The 13,424-nt window shown below is 46.5% G+C and overlaps 1 protein-coding gene across 1 annotated transcript in view; it reads left to right on the top strand.

Annotated features, from left to right (window-relative positions):
* The first annotated feature begins 2,926 nt into the window (after positions 1-2,926).
* iqsec1b (IQ motif and Sec7 domain ArfGEF 1b) overlaps positions 2,927-13,424 on the top strand; it is a 100,983-nt gene continuing 90,485 nt past the window's right edge. The window contains exon 1 of the mRNA XM_071543138.1: positions 2,927-3,031. The gene's annotated coding sequence lies outside the window, so the exon portion shown is untranslated. The remainder of the gene's footprint in view (positions 3,032-13,424) is intronic.

Here is a 13,424-nt window from a genome sequence, read left to right as displayed (position 1 = left end):
ATTAAGTTTTAGCTGTTGTGGATAACACCTACCCACAAGTTCATTTGAGGAGACTCAGGTGAATTATCTCCCCTGCTACTAAAAGAAACGGCATTCTCCTCCACCTCATTCCCATACGACCTGCACACATAGATGCTTGATGTACGGCTAAACTAAAAGTGAAGAAATAAATTTGTTTTTAGTCCAGAAAGACCATGTTGTTTAGGAATGATAAAAAACGGCGAATGAGAAACAGGGAAATTGGTGTTGGTGGTTTTAGCAGCGGAGGGCAACATCGGCCTCGCCTTTCATCCCACAGAGATGGGAGAGGGCTTAACGAGAACTTTATCTTTCAACTGGTGCCAAATTTATTCTTCTCGGAGGTCTATAGAGGCCCCCGAAAGGCACATCAATGTGCCCTGTTGTCATTAACCGGAGCGCACTGCGGCCCCATTAATTTTACTGGAGAGCTGTTTACTTTCTTGCAAAAGCGTGTTTCCTTTCAAATTGTGTTCTTTAACATTTTGACTCCGATTCACGCTAAAATAGTACGGCAACAAGAAGCAAAGAAAGAAAATTAGTTGTAAACTATGATTAGTTGGCTCTTCTAACCTTGTGTTGAGTGGATTGTTAAATTAAAGGTCCAAAAAGAAAGTTTAGCCAGGCTGTTATGTCTTCTTTTAAAATGATACATGTAGAGTTTGTATGTTTTTATGCATGCTCAGTGATGTGAAAAGTGGTAGTCTGAAATTTTTAGTCTCCATCTTGGGTGCTCAGCGCTCATTGCTGTGGTGTTTCTGCACTGCACTTCCCAGAGATCACCTGTCAATCAAACAGTGTGGGGGCGGAGCTTGGATTTTCTTCTTCGTTGATGCAGTTTGAGTTTCTCTTTACTTTGTCTGTTCCGCCATGGCGGCTATCGCTGCTCATGCTAACTACCCAGTTCTTCTTCTGTTTATTCCAGACAAACCGTTGTTCCTGTTGCCGGAAACGTAAAATTCCTCATTTTTTCCCAGTAAAGAGCTACCAGACACCGGGTGTTTAGAACAGCAAATGTAAAAGCTTTCATAAACTGGATATAGATTGAATCAATATTGTGTTATATCAAAACATTATTACTTTAAGGCACAACAGTACAGTTCTTTCATGCATTTAAAAGGCATAATCTCCAAATATAGTAGACAGTCGAGCAAAAAAAACCCAAAACATAACACATTATCCTGTATTAACCTCGCTCTCCTCATAAATCAACATAAAGTAAAGGGCCGGCCAACCTGCCAGTGCCTGTTGCCCAGAGCATACGATCGCACTTTCCTTCCAGTTTTCCCCCTTCAAAAACATCATCCCATCATCAAGGCTAAACTGCAGTTTTTATTCCTCGCATACAATCCTGTCTTGCTCTTTCCTGCAGCTAATCAGGGTGATCTCTTTTTAAGGCTCGCTTTTATATCGGGCTTTACCAACCCCTCTTGAAGTTAATACTCCCCCCCCAGCTGTCTACCTTGCCGTTTTTATGAGTTGAGTCCAGACTGCGTTAAGTGCTCCTTAATCCCCAGGTGACAAACAGTAAAGTCCTGGATAGATATGAACATCTGGGCTCCAGAGGCAGCGCATTATCTAGTGTACCAGTCGGCGTCAGTCCTCGCTGGGGAATAGTCCAATGACAAGTGGCCGCTTCTTCCATTACTCAGCCAGCTGCAGCAATTAGGCACCAAGAGTAGATGTACTGTACTGTATAGGCAGTTTATTTATGGCCGATGCTTCATTCACCCCGGTGTCCCGCTCCCGCCTTCCCTCTGGTCTGTCTGAGTCGCCCTCGTCGGGACTTTGCTCCCTGCACTAAAACTTGCAGAACTTTATTCGTATTGCATTTGTTCAATAATCATTACATCATCACAAAGCGCTTCACAACCATTGCTCTCATTAACCTGCATGTGACACATATTCCTCATGGTAGACTGGAGCTTTAGTTATTGCCTATACAAACATTTTTCGGAGGCAGAGCTGCTCTGGAGGCAGAAGTAATCTCATTGGTTGAGTTAAACCTCAGTGGGCGGAGCCAAAGGACCACAGCGGTTCAGAGTGCTAGTTGGCTAACTGGCAAACCCGAATGGCAAAGAAGGAACTGTGGTCAAAAAATATAAACAAAATGACTTAATTGACTTTTTCCATTCATTCATGACCATGACATTCATGGTCTTTGAAGGTCAGCAGCTAGCTAACTAGCTTACCTATATAGCTATCAGGAAGAATGGCTAGTTTGAACCTGGAAGGTCAGCTAGGCTAACTAGCTAACCTAGCTGTATGGCCAGATTGCATTTTTTCAGTTATATTAGCTTCATATTAGCTTCCTCCTAATGCTATGTTGCATTTTTCACTGAGCTTCAGTCTAATGATGCTTAGCCAGAAAAAAACACTGTGGTTCTTTGGCTGCGTAACTCAACCAATGAGATCATTTCTACCACCAGCAGCTCTGCCTCTGTTTATAGAACTAAAACTGTAATCTGCTTCCTCTTGTCTCCCATGTGATGCTTCCCTCCTCTCTGTATCTGTTCTCCAAAGCTGCCGTTTGTCTGTCTGGCCCTGCACATTCTGATCGTCTCTCATCTCCCCTCTCCCTCTCCTCCTCCAGTCCTGCCTACCTGGCCACTGAGCTGTCTGTGCTGATTCAGCCCGTTGTGATAATGCATATATGAAAGTTCCCGGCCCCTGATTTCGGAGGCATTAAAAATGCCACGGGCAGTGGACAGAAGTAATCTCTCTTTCTGCCGAACGCCACGTTCAGCTCAGTGTGGGATGTGAGCGCGCTGATGGGCTTTGCCTCTCAGTGTAATACAGTGCAGTCTCACTCTTCTCAATAGGCGTCATTGTTAGTTGCTAAACATCAGATGTGCCCTATGAACTGTGCACTGCTTCAATGTCCCTCTCTCTTCTTATGTTACAGGCGGCATGCTTCGTTGCCTGTAGAAGTCTCAGAGAGCCCTGTAAGCCTTATTGCCCCTCCGTGTAGAAGAAGTTACCCATGTCGCAAATGGAAGTCTGCATCTTTTGGGTAAATCGAAGGTTTTTTTTATTTCAAGCCACCTTTTCATCATCAGCCCCATAACCTTCCCAGCCCATTTCCACTGAACTTGTTCCAGAGTTGTAGTCTATCACTCTGTTTATCAGCCTGACAAAAATGCATCGATTTTTGACCTTGCCATTCCCATACTGCCGGTGAGTGTTTTCCTCTCAGTCTTCCCTTTTTTGCTTGTGAAGACTTCCACACCCCCCCCACCCCCACCCCCCCCACCGCCCCCCTGCTGAGCACACTCTGGCGGGTGGGCCCTCCTCAGCCTCCAAATCCACTCAGATAGAAAATGAACAACACCCGCTACCGCCCGAGCCGTGAAGGAGCGGCACAGTGGGAGAGTGTGCGGGCTATACTTTCCGGGGCCCGGAGCTGGCAGAACAGACCCCACCCCCCACCCCCCACCCCACGGGGATGACACGGCTCTCTCTCTCTTTTCCGCCGCCGTTCCAAATGACTCGATGAGATGTGAAATAGTCAAAGGATCTCTCTGTTGTGGCAAATGACAAACTGTAAGCAAGGGGTGGGGGGCCAGGTGCCTCACTGATGCCGCACAGTAGATTATAGCGACTTGTTTGCATAAAGCATGTTGCGGTGATGCGCTGGCTGGCTGGCCATGCCCTCTACTGCTGCTCTGTGGCTGCTTTTTTTCCTCGGAGTTCATTACCAAGCTGCCCGGCGAAGGCCCTGAGAGCTCCTCGGCAAATGAGGAGAGATGGGGAGAGATGAAAAAACCCTGAGAGCAGCCGAGCAGTGGGACACGGGCTTCAAAAGCTTCATGGCAATTTCAAAGGCTTTTTTTATTCTCGACGCTGTATCTGTCGAGTATCCGGCGCCGAGCTCGAGAGCAATTCTAAAGGCAGGTTTTTGTTGGGGGGGGGGGAGAGAGAGGATACAAAAACTCACCCTAGGCTTTTTTGCCCCGGGGAAGGCTGGAGATTGCGCAACTCCTAATGAGTCGTGTTGTTCGGCATGTTTATTGATTCTAATTAGCGCCGGAGATGATGATGAGAGTACAAAGAATGAGAGTGTTAAACATTGGTGATTACAGTGGGGTCGCGAGCTGTCCCGATCTATTAGTATTTGCACAGGAAGAAGGAGTGCGCATCAGTGCCAGTTGCCTAGGGAGCTGAGGTCTGAATGCAGTTTGGGAGTCCTGTGGGGTCAAGCTGTTTTTTTACAATAGAAAGGTTTGTGTGGGGATCAGATAATGAATGTAATTGTGGTATACCCCTGAGAAGCTCGGTGTACGTGGCACATGGCTTCAGGTAAATCACACTTACAATGAAGTAGGTTTAGACATAGATAGATATACGGTACCAGGGCACCAGTCATCTTGGCAGATATAAGACAATGGATGGGTTAGGGCTGGGCAATATATCAATATTACATCGATATCGTGATATGAGACTAGATATCGTCTTAGATTGTGGATATCGTAATATCGTGATATGGCATAAGTGTCTTTTCCTGGTTTTAAAGGCTGCATTACAGTAAAGTGATGTCATTTTCTGAACTGAGCAGACTGTTATTGCTATTATTTGCCTTTACCCACTTAGTCATTATATCCGCATTACTGATGATTATTTATCAAAAATCTCATTGTGTAAATATTTTGTGAAAGCACCAATAGTCGTCCCTACAATATTGTCGCAATATCCATATCGCAGTATTTGGTCAAAAATATTGTGATATTTGCTTTTTTACAACTGAATATTTAGCCCACTTCGTAGAAAATACCGAGATATATATCGTGTATCGTCTTAGATTTTGGATATCGTAATATCGTGATATGGCATAAGTGCCATAAGTGTCTATTCCTGGTTTTAAAGGCTTTTAAAGGCCTTGTTTTATCGCCATTCAGCCTAAAAAATATCGAGACATGACTTTTGGTCCATATCGCCCAGCCCTAGGATGGGTCAGACAGCGTGTCAGCTGGACTTCACGGTAACAGCGGGAGATGTGAGCGATCTCCTCATGCTCTTGTCGCTCATCAGCTTCACGGTCGGTCTCGCCGCTCACTAAATATTGTCTCGCTGCTGAATTCAATTTCATCAGCGGCCGCACACGGCGACTCAAACCGGGAAAACCACAGAAGGCATCGCTTTGAATCGGCGGCTTTGTCACTTGTCACGCCGCTTCAGTCGGGAATTTAGACTCGGACTTGACATGAAATGTGAAATCGGCGTCTTTGATTTCACTTAGGCAGGCTGTGTGGATGAAGATCTGGAAGTTGTAATGTGTGTGTGTGCGTGTGTGTGTGATTCATATTGAGAGGAAAGGGAAAAATCCCGCTGTCAGTCAGGAGTTGCTTAATTCAGTCCACGGACTGCCTGATGCAACAAAATATTAATTTGCCCCGTGGCTCACGCCGGTGTTATTTTATGCTGAGATGCATAGCGAGTGGCTGGTTTACTCAGCCCACAATACCCTTGACAAATGGCTGCGCTGCTTTGCCTCTGAAGTGGGATGGGAGTGGCAGTGCAGCTGATCAGCATGCAGGCTGTGTAGGGGGGGGGGAAAGTTAGCCTCACACCAGTCAGTGGAATGTGCCTCCACTTCATCTCGGCACGCTTTGATGTCGACCGGCTCACTGATGTATCCATCCCCCCAAATCGCAGCCCTACATCATTAAACTTGTCAGTGGCTTATGTTTCCATTCTGTACTCGCTCCTCTATCTCTGCGGCAACCAACAGTTGTCGCCCCTGTGTTTAAAAAAAAAAAAAAAAAAAAAACCTCCGTCATTACCGGCTCAGTCTGCGACTCGCATTGAAGAAATCCACAATGCGAAAGTGCGACTTGTGGGATTTTAGTTGTCTCCGTACCCGCGGCGCTTCATTATGAGGCCCGCTGTCTCCGTTCCCCTCTTGGAGAAAAAAAAAAAAAAAAAAAAGCCATTGTTTTGTTTGTAATTAAAATCCTGTTCAATTTTTCCCGCACGGCGCCCCAGCTGGAAAAAAAAGTTGAGGATCTCTCCTCGCATCTGCCGTGATTGTTTGGGATTGTGACGCAGCATTCGGGCACATTCAGTCGGATATGGGATTTATAAATAACCACAATGCCTGCCATTGGAGCTGAGGGAATATTTATAGATTTCCGTGAATACGCTGCCCCAGTTACATTCATTTGAACACGAGCGAGCGTCGGCAGAAATACATTCGCTCTTATCGCTTGAGTGGGTGGCCTCGGCTGAACACGTCTTTAGCACAGTTAAATGCTAATTACGTATTGTGTGTTTTGTTTTCCTGCGTTTTCCCGTTAACTCCGTACGTGTGCGTCTCGGTTTTCGAGTGGTAACGCCGTTCCCTAATCCTGCTGTACAAAGTGAGCATCTGAGAATGGAAATATCAAAAGTTTGGAAGTTTTTTGTGTATTTGGCGGTTCAGTCCTCAAAATACGACGCAACAGCTTAGTAAGACTACAATGCCCCGATGCGATACGGTCTTCGCCACACACAAAGAACGCCTTCTCTTAGGAGTCTGCTCCCCCTGGAAGCGTGAGAGTGAGATTTTCAACCGGAGCGGCCATGTCTTTCCGATCTAAACTCTGTTCTGTGTCCGCTAACGAAAGGATACTTCTCTCTCAGCCGTGTGGGGGGGGGGAGAGATAATAGTAGAGTGCGGGGCGGATCCAGGCATTCGAGTCTTTTGGCTGCCAAAGAGACAGGGGCGGGCTGTCAGGGTCCCCGGTCAAGGCCACCCACTGGATCGGAGCAAATGTGTTAAAGGCCCACATCACCGAGGCTTACTGTATCGGGACAACAAAAGGCTTACTTCTTCCAGCTATCTCCTCATATTGCCCCCTCTGTGTTTGTTTTTTTTTTTGTTTTGTTTTTTACCCGAATTCAAACTACTTTAACATCATGCGCGAATAAAAAAAAATGCAGATGGGTAACGGATAATTGCTCTGCTGCAGCTGGATCATCATTATCTCCCCTCGTCCTCGGCAGAAAGGAGAAAAAAAAAAAACAACACAAGGCGCTTTTTCGTGTGTTTGTGCTCTTAAAGTCGGAGAAACTAACGAGCGCTCTTGATTTCCGCTAATGAGTTTGTTTGTATTATCTCAATTATCGGCTCCTTGTCTGTTAATTCCCCCCCCCCCCCCTCCCCCGGTCTCCCGATACCTTAGTCTCCCGGCCTGTATCCGAGGCCCGGGGGTTGATGTACGACGACGAGCGGGCCGGGCGCCGCTTCCCCTTGGGCTGAGCCGCCAATAATGATGAGGAGGAGGAGGAGGAGGAGGAAGGCGGGAGAGGAAAGGAGCACTAATTCATCACTGTTAAAGTCCGGGGTAATAGGACGGAGCCAGTGGCCGGGGCTATCGCTGGGGCCCGCCGCCTCCCGAAAAAAAAAAAAAAGGCAGTTAATTAACTTTCCATCGGAGAGGAGAGGATGCGTGAGTATGTGTGCGGCCCCTGAACGCAGCCTCCGGAGCATGGATATGTGAGGTCCAACCCCCCCCCCCCACACACACACACACACAGCCCCGCTGGGAAGCTGAGCTAACCAGCAAGGCACCATGCGGGGAGTTTCTGGAGGCCATATTGCTGCTCTGTCAGCTTTGGAGACGGATCCACACAGAAGAACGCCTAGACTATTTACATAATGGTTCCTTGAGCTTCCCCTCTGCGCGCCCAGCTTTCACAGCTCTGAAATATTCTGGTTTTTTTCCAGAGGATGGAAGTACTCCGTCTCTCTTTGTTTTCGCCACAACCAAATTATGCGATAGTTTGTCCTTATTCTGGAAGTCCTGCCCACTGAGCAGTTTTAGTTGATTAGACGTTTAAAACACGTCTAAATGGCTCATAGCTGTCTAGGCTAAATAAGGTTTAAATGGGGTTGAAAAATTAAAGTTTATTAGATGTCTATACATAGACAAAATTATCCTAGGCTATATGAGAGCTACGCATAGACGCAATGTTGAAATTACTTGTAGGCTAGTCTACAGGACTTCTCTGGTGCATATTTTTGGTATTTACAGATGTTTATTCATTATAATAATGTATTTACTGCTTGGTCTAAAATAGGTCTATACATAGCCGTAATGATCCTGGGCTATATGAGAGCTAAAGCATAGACGCGACGTTGAAATCACGTCTTTTGCTCAGTGGGTGGGATCTGGAGGCCTTGGTCTTGAAAGACTCGCAACCGTCAGTTCCTGAGGCATACCGATGTTTCAGTTTTGTCTTTTTTTTAACAATTAAGTTCATTATCCATAACCAAGGCCGTTGCTCGCGTCCACCACATCCAATAAGTGCTTCCGCAAGGGCCAAACTCTAGGTCGCATTTCGAAAACCTTTTCAAGCGGTCTCCTTTGAACGGGGGGGGGGCGAAGAGCAAACCTGCGAGGCCAGTTTGACCGCTCACCACCCCGCGATACAAACGCTCCTCAGTGAATACCTTTGTACATTTTAAGAGCCGGATTATACGGGTTCTGGAAAGGCAGAGACCGCTGTGATTTTTCTCTTCCTCCGTTCTTCCCTCAGCAGGGGCATTGCAGAGTCCGCTCCATCACTCCGTTTCATATATCAATGCGTAGGTCTCATTGAAATACATGGGATATTATAATTGACCGTCCTAAGCCGTATGCCCCTATTTTTGTCTGGAGTTGGAAGTTATGTCACGCTAAGTCTCCTTTGGCTTTACTTCCCATTCATTTCAGCAGATTTGTCCAATCTACTGTACTGTATCGTGTCACTATGAATCTCAATCAAAGAAAGCATTGTTCCGCAGGTCAAAGCTAGACACACTCCAATGACCATCTTATTTGTTGATAGCCATCCAACTAACTTCAGAAGCACCGCTCTGTGGAGTTGAAAGTGAGTGGAGAGATTAGGTTCGAGCCCATTAATTTTTTTCTCCCCCCCCACCCCCCCCCCCACCGAGATGACCCTCCTGTCTGAATAGATACGTGCCGCATGGAGATGGCGAAACCTGAGCTCTCCTCGCAGGGCAAAACTGTGACATTGAATCATCAGTCCTTTTCACTTAAATCATTGTGATCATCTTTTTTTTTTTTTTTTTTTTTGGAGTTAGGCCCCACCAAGCGGCTCGCTCTCCTTCTCTCCTTCTGCCCGGCCTCATCTGGCCTCCCTCGCCCTCTTTTGAGATGTGCAGAAAAGCGAATCGATCGTGAATGTGGCTTCGCCGGATGGTTTTTTTCTGCGCTCCCTCTCTCGGGGATTCTCGTGGGGGGGGGGGACTGAAATGGACTCTGTGGGGCCAAAGCTGGTTCTCTGCTGAGAAATGTGAGGATGTTTGCAGTAGAGCTGCACTGTGGCTGGCTCTGGCTCTGGCACTGACATTGATCCCCCCCCCCCCCCCCCCCCCGCCTTCCCTTCATTAGCCCTGGCCAGATGACAGAGAAACTGTTCCACATCAAAAGAGCCAGGCGAAATCAAACACCAAGATGTGTCGCTCACTACAGTCTTTTTTTTTTTTTTTTAAAACAAATGCTCGGCCAGTGTTACCGACACAATATGTTCACCGCCCACGCTGAAGCAGATTAGTCGTCTCTGGCCAAATGAAAAACTGAACATGAGTAAATCATCAGAATGCTTAAAAGGTGTTGGTCTTTCCCTTCAATTTACAATATGGCAATTTGCATGACTTTTATAATTAACTTTTGTTTTTTGCATAGGTACAATAGCAAAAGCAATTTTCTCTGCCTGAAACATTAATTTATTGTGGTCCTTTTTGTAACTGCAAGGGTATCATTCCCCTGCAATATATTAGGCGTACAGTGTAAAAACTACAGGCAAAAAGTAGTCATTCATCCTTAAGTTCTATTAACAAGCCTAACTGGACTCATAGTTCAATGACTGAAAAAAAGAAGTTTTCAAAATGCTATTATTTTCATGGACAGTATCTGTTATAGGGAGGATTTATCCAAATTGGCTCGTGTTGATGTTATAATTAATCTTTACTTATGCATTAAATGAGTTTTTCTTGGCGCTGATAATTCTTGAAGGGTAGGTGTGCCCAGAGTTGGCTTAGTGAACCACCGTCAGCATCTCTCCAAGGTCCAGGGCTTTCATGTCTCTGGCTGTCTGGATACAGTTTGTAATTTGAGATTAGGAGCCATCTGGGAGGGCGAGGTTGAAATGTAATCCCAGCGTATTCACTTACTCGGTTTCAGCACAGCTTTTGGAACAGAGCAACATATTGGATTTTTCTCCAGGCATGGTGTGTTATTTTCTGTGAGGCCGAGGACAGCCAGAGAATGTCAGCGAGACTCGAGCGTGGAGCGCGGCGTTCCACGGGGCACTTTCTGTTGTTGAACACGGTCACCGTTGACAACAGACCTCCCCCACCCCCCACCCCCCCCCCCACCAACCAAACAGAGTGTAAAATATTTACAATATCCAGCAACGCTCCATAAGCCAATACCCAGCTTGATTCACACGCACAGCCCCCTCTTCTCTTCTTAAATCTCTGCATCTGGCTGTGCCCGGCATTGAACCTGTGCACAACATTATTGGGCTGATTAAAAAGTTCTGTTTTCCTTTTTATAGCGGCCATTAGCTGCATCCTGGCGCAGCTCCTCCCTCGGGACGGGTTGGCCGGAGATCAAGTGATCTCGAGCTCAGCGGGGTGGCGAGCCGCGAGAGCCGGTGCACGTGCATGCGGGGCTGTGATACAGCAGCCTCTGCCATACTTAGTGAGCTAGTGAGGATATTGCAGCAGTTCTTAAAACCTTACAAAACTATACCCATTTTAAAAAATACTAAGGATGAAGCGAGAAAGTCGTTATCGTGATTCCTCTATGCTCCTAGCTGTAGACAGACAACAGGCACCATGCTGCCATCAACAGTGGCAGCTATTAATTTCAGACATTAATTAAAGGTGCGACGTGTAGCATTCTAGCATCAATAAATCATTACCACATTCATTTTGAGACCTTTGTATAATTACTGTAAACAAATGAGACCATCGCTGAGAAGCTTGACAGTCTCTACCGGCCTCTACACTGCATTTTACATTGTGGAGATTGGGAGATTTGCTGGATTGCTTTATGGCACAAAACAGCAACCGTTTTTACATTGCAAGTAAACCCAACTATAACCCAACAACAGCAGGATTAACGAGAAATGCGGTTTCAATTTTGAGAAACCCAAAATGCTACACGTATCCCCCTTTTTAATGAATGAAATCGCAACCTGTTCGCAGGGCTGGGGGAAGCCAGCACTCGGTGTGCTAAATCAGAATGTCCACTTTTAATACCTTAATGTCCATAAAGCTCATAGTAATGACCCAGAGTTTGTGGTAGGGATCAACACCGGATCTGCGCCAGGTGCTCCACTCCCTGAGATCTATATAGGCCCAAAAAGCCCACAGCATGGCTCCAATTGCACCTCATGTTAGTTTATATGCTTGAGGTTCAGCTGGTGGTCTCGGCTGGTAAAGGAAGGGATTATCTAATGCTTTAATAGTATCTGAAAGCATCAGTGGTCCTTTTAAATAAAATTACTATTTCTGCATGCGCCTTTACGAGGCTTTAAGGACTCTGCTTTGTTTATTTGTCACAGAAGACAGCCCAAAAGCACAGCAACTAGCTATTGATTGCCTTAATGGTGTTTTCAAGTCATTTCCAAGACTGTGTGCGCGTGTGTGTGTGTGTGTGTGTGTGTGTGTGTGGGTGCCAAACAAGAGAATAATATCTGTTCCGAGATACTCAATCTGATCACAAAGACCACAGGGCGTTTTAGTCTATACAGTGCATTCCCATTATTTGATTGAGAAAGTTCCTTTGGTATTTTTCTTCTATGTAATCACGAGCCTGGGTCCCATGAAACCAGTGGGCTGTGAAGGAACTACCGCCCGCTGTTATGATTATGGGCTTTTTGACTTCTGCTTCTCAGAGAGGAAAGTACTCGACTTTTATTTTCCCAAATATGCGGCCTAGGAGTGCCTCGATGTCAGTATTAACGTCCCCCCCCCCCCCCGTGTATCTCTTATATCGTCATTAAGCCACCTGCAAATTTGTAGGCTTGAGGACATTGTTGAATATAGAGGAATTGGCTTTTCCACGCTCAAAAATCATTTGCCCACTTGTTAAATTGTGTCTCAGTATCTGTGTCAGAGATTGGCAATTTCCCCACACATTAATCATTGTTCTCAGCCTAAGGTGGAGTATTGTCGTGTTTATTACACCCTCCAAGCTCCTCCTCCTCCTCCTCCTCCTCCTCCTCCTCCTCCTCCTCAGTTTCCACATCACACGTACAGCATCCTATAGTATCCATTATTGTCCTATGCTGTATATCATATCACCTACCGCCTTGCGCATGGCTTAATTAAGGCTACTGTGTACTTTAGTGTTTTTAAAAGCCTGAATGGCGCCCTGGGAAGCAGTGAGAGAGGCGTGAAGGTAAATCAGTGTGGATATGTTCATTAGCTGATCCTGGGTTTAATGGTGTTACTGATGGCTGCCCTTTGTGACAAAAGGTCAGCCTCCACCTGATAAGCCTCTTACCGGTTACGCTAGGCCCGGTTCAGCACCGGCCCACGGTAGCTGGGTGCTGCCGGGTGCTTAAGCCACATCCATAGGAAATCCTCCTGATGAGTCCGACTCCAGCTCCGGTGGGTTCAGCTCCCCCCCCCCCCCCCCCCCCGCTCTCTCGTAGACCCCCATCATGTTTTCGCGTTCCGTCACTCTCTCGTCTGCTCCGTGTCAAAAGCAATTAGCGATGGATTGTTTATCAGTGGGAGGGAAGGGTGTGACAGTTCCAGGAGCAGCTTGACTTCCCCTAACCCCGCCCCCCACACACACACACACCCACCCACGCACACATACACACCGGATATACCGCACACACACACACACACACACACCCCTCTCCTGCTGTCAGAAATGGTGGGGTTCAAGCATGAGCCTCCCCTAATGACAAGGGCGTGTGTTGCGGTGTGAAGGGCTGTTATTTTCTGACACCGGAGCAATTTAACACACCGCGGCACATTGTGAATTAAAGTAAAGCAGCCGATTCTTTTTTTTTTTTTCTCCTCCCCTTTTGAACAAGATTCTGAATATGAAATCTGACATTAGACCGGGGCCGCCGCCGAAATGACCTTTTTGCTCCACAAGGCCGACTGGCTTCATCCACCTCTGTCTTTGGGTGTATTTCGGGTCTTCTGGGTATTGGAACAGTTATATTTTTCACAAAGCATCAGAACTCTCTATATTCTTCCCCTCTGCCTGGCTCTCTCTCTCTCTCTCTCTCTCTCTCCCTCTGCCTCCCTCCGTGTTCCCTAACATTATACGCATAAACGACAGAGGTGTAAAAAAGGCATATTTGGCTTCCTGCCCCGTGGCACTAATTACCACTTCTACCATTCTGCGGCTCTGTTGTCCGCGGTGCAACTCTACACAAGATGATGG

This window comes from Centroberyx affinis, unplaced genomic scaffold, assembly GCF_046629955.1.
Source record: "Centroberyx affinis isolate AG114_WGS23_722 - 3 ecotype Tasmania unplaced genomic scaffold, CSIRO-AGI_Caff_v1 ptg004236l_1, whole genome shotgun sequence".
NCBI classification, from domain to species: domain Eukaryota; kingdom Metazoa; phylum Chordata; class Actinopteri; order Beryciformes; family Berycidae; genus Centroberyx; species Centroberyx affinis.
This window is presented reverse-complemented; position numbering and strand designations above follow the sequence as displayed.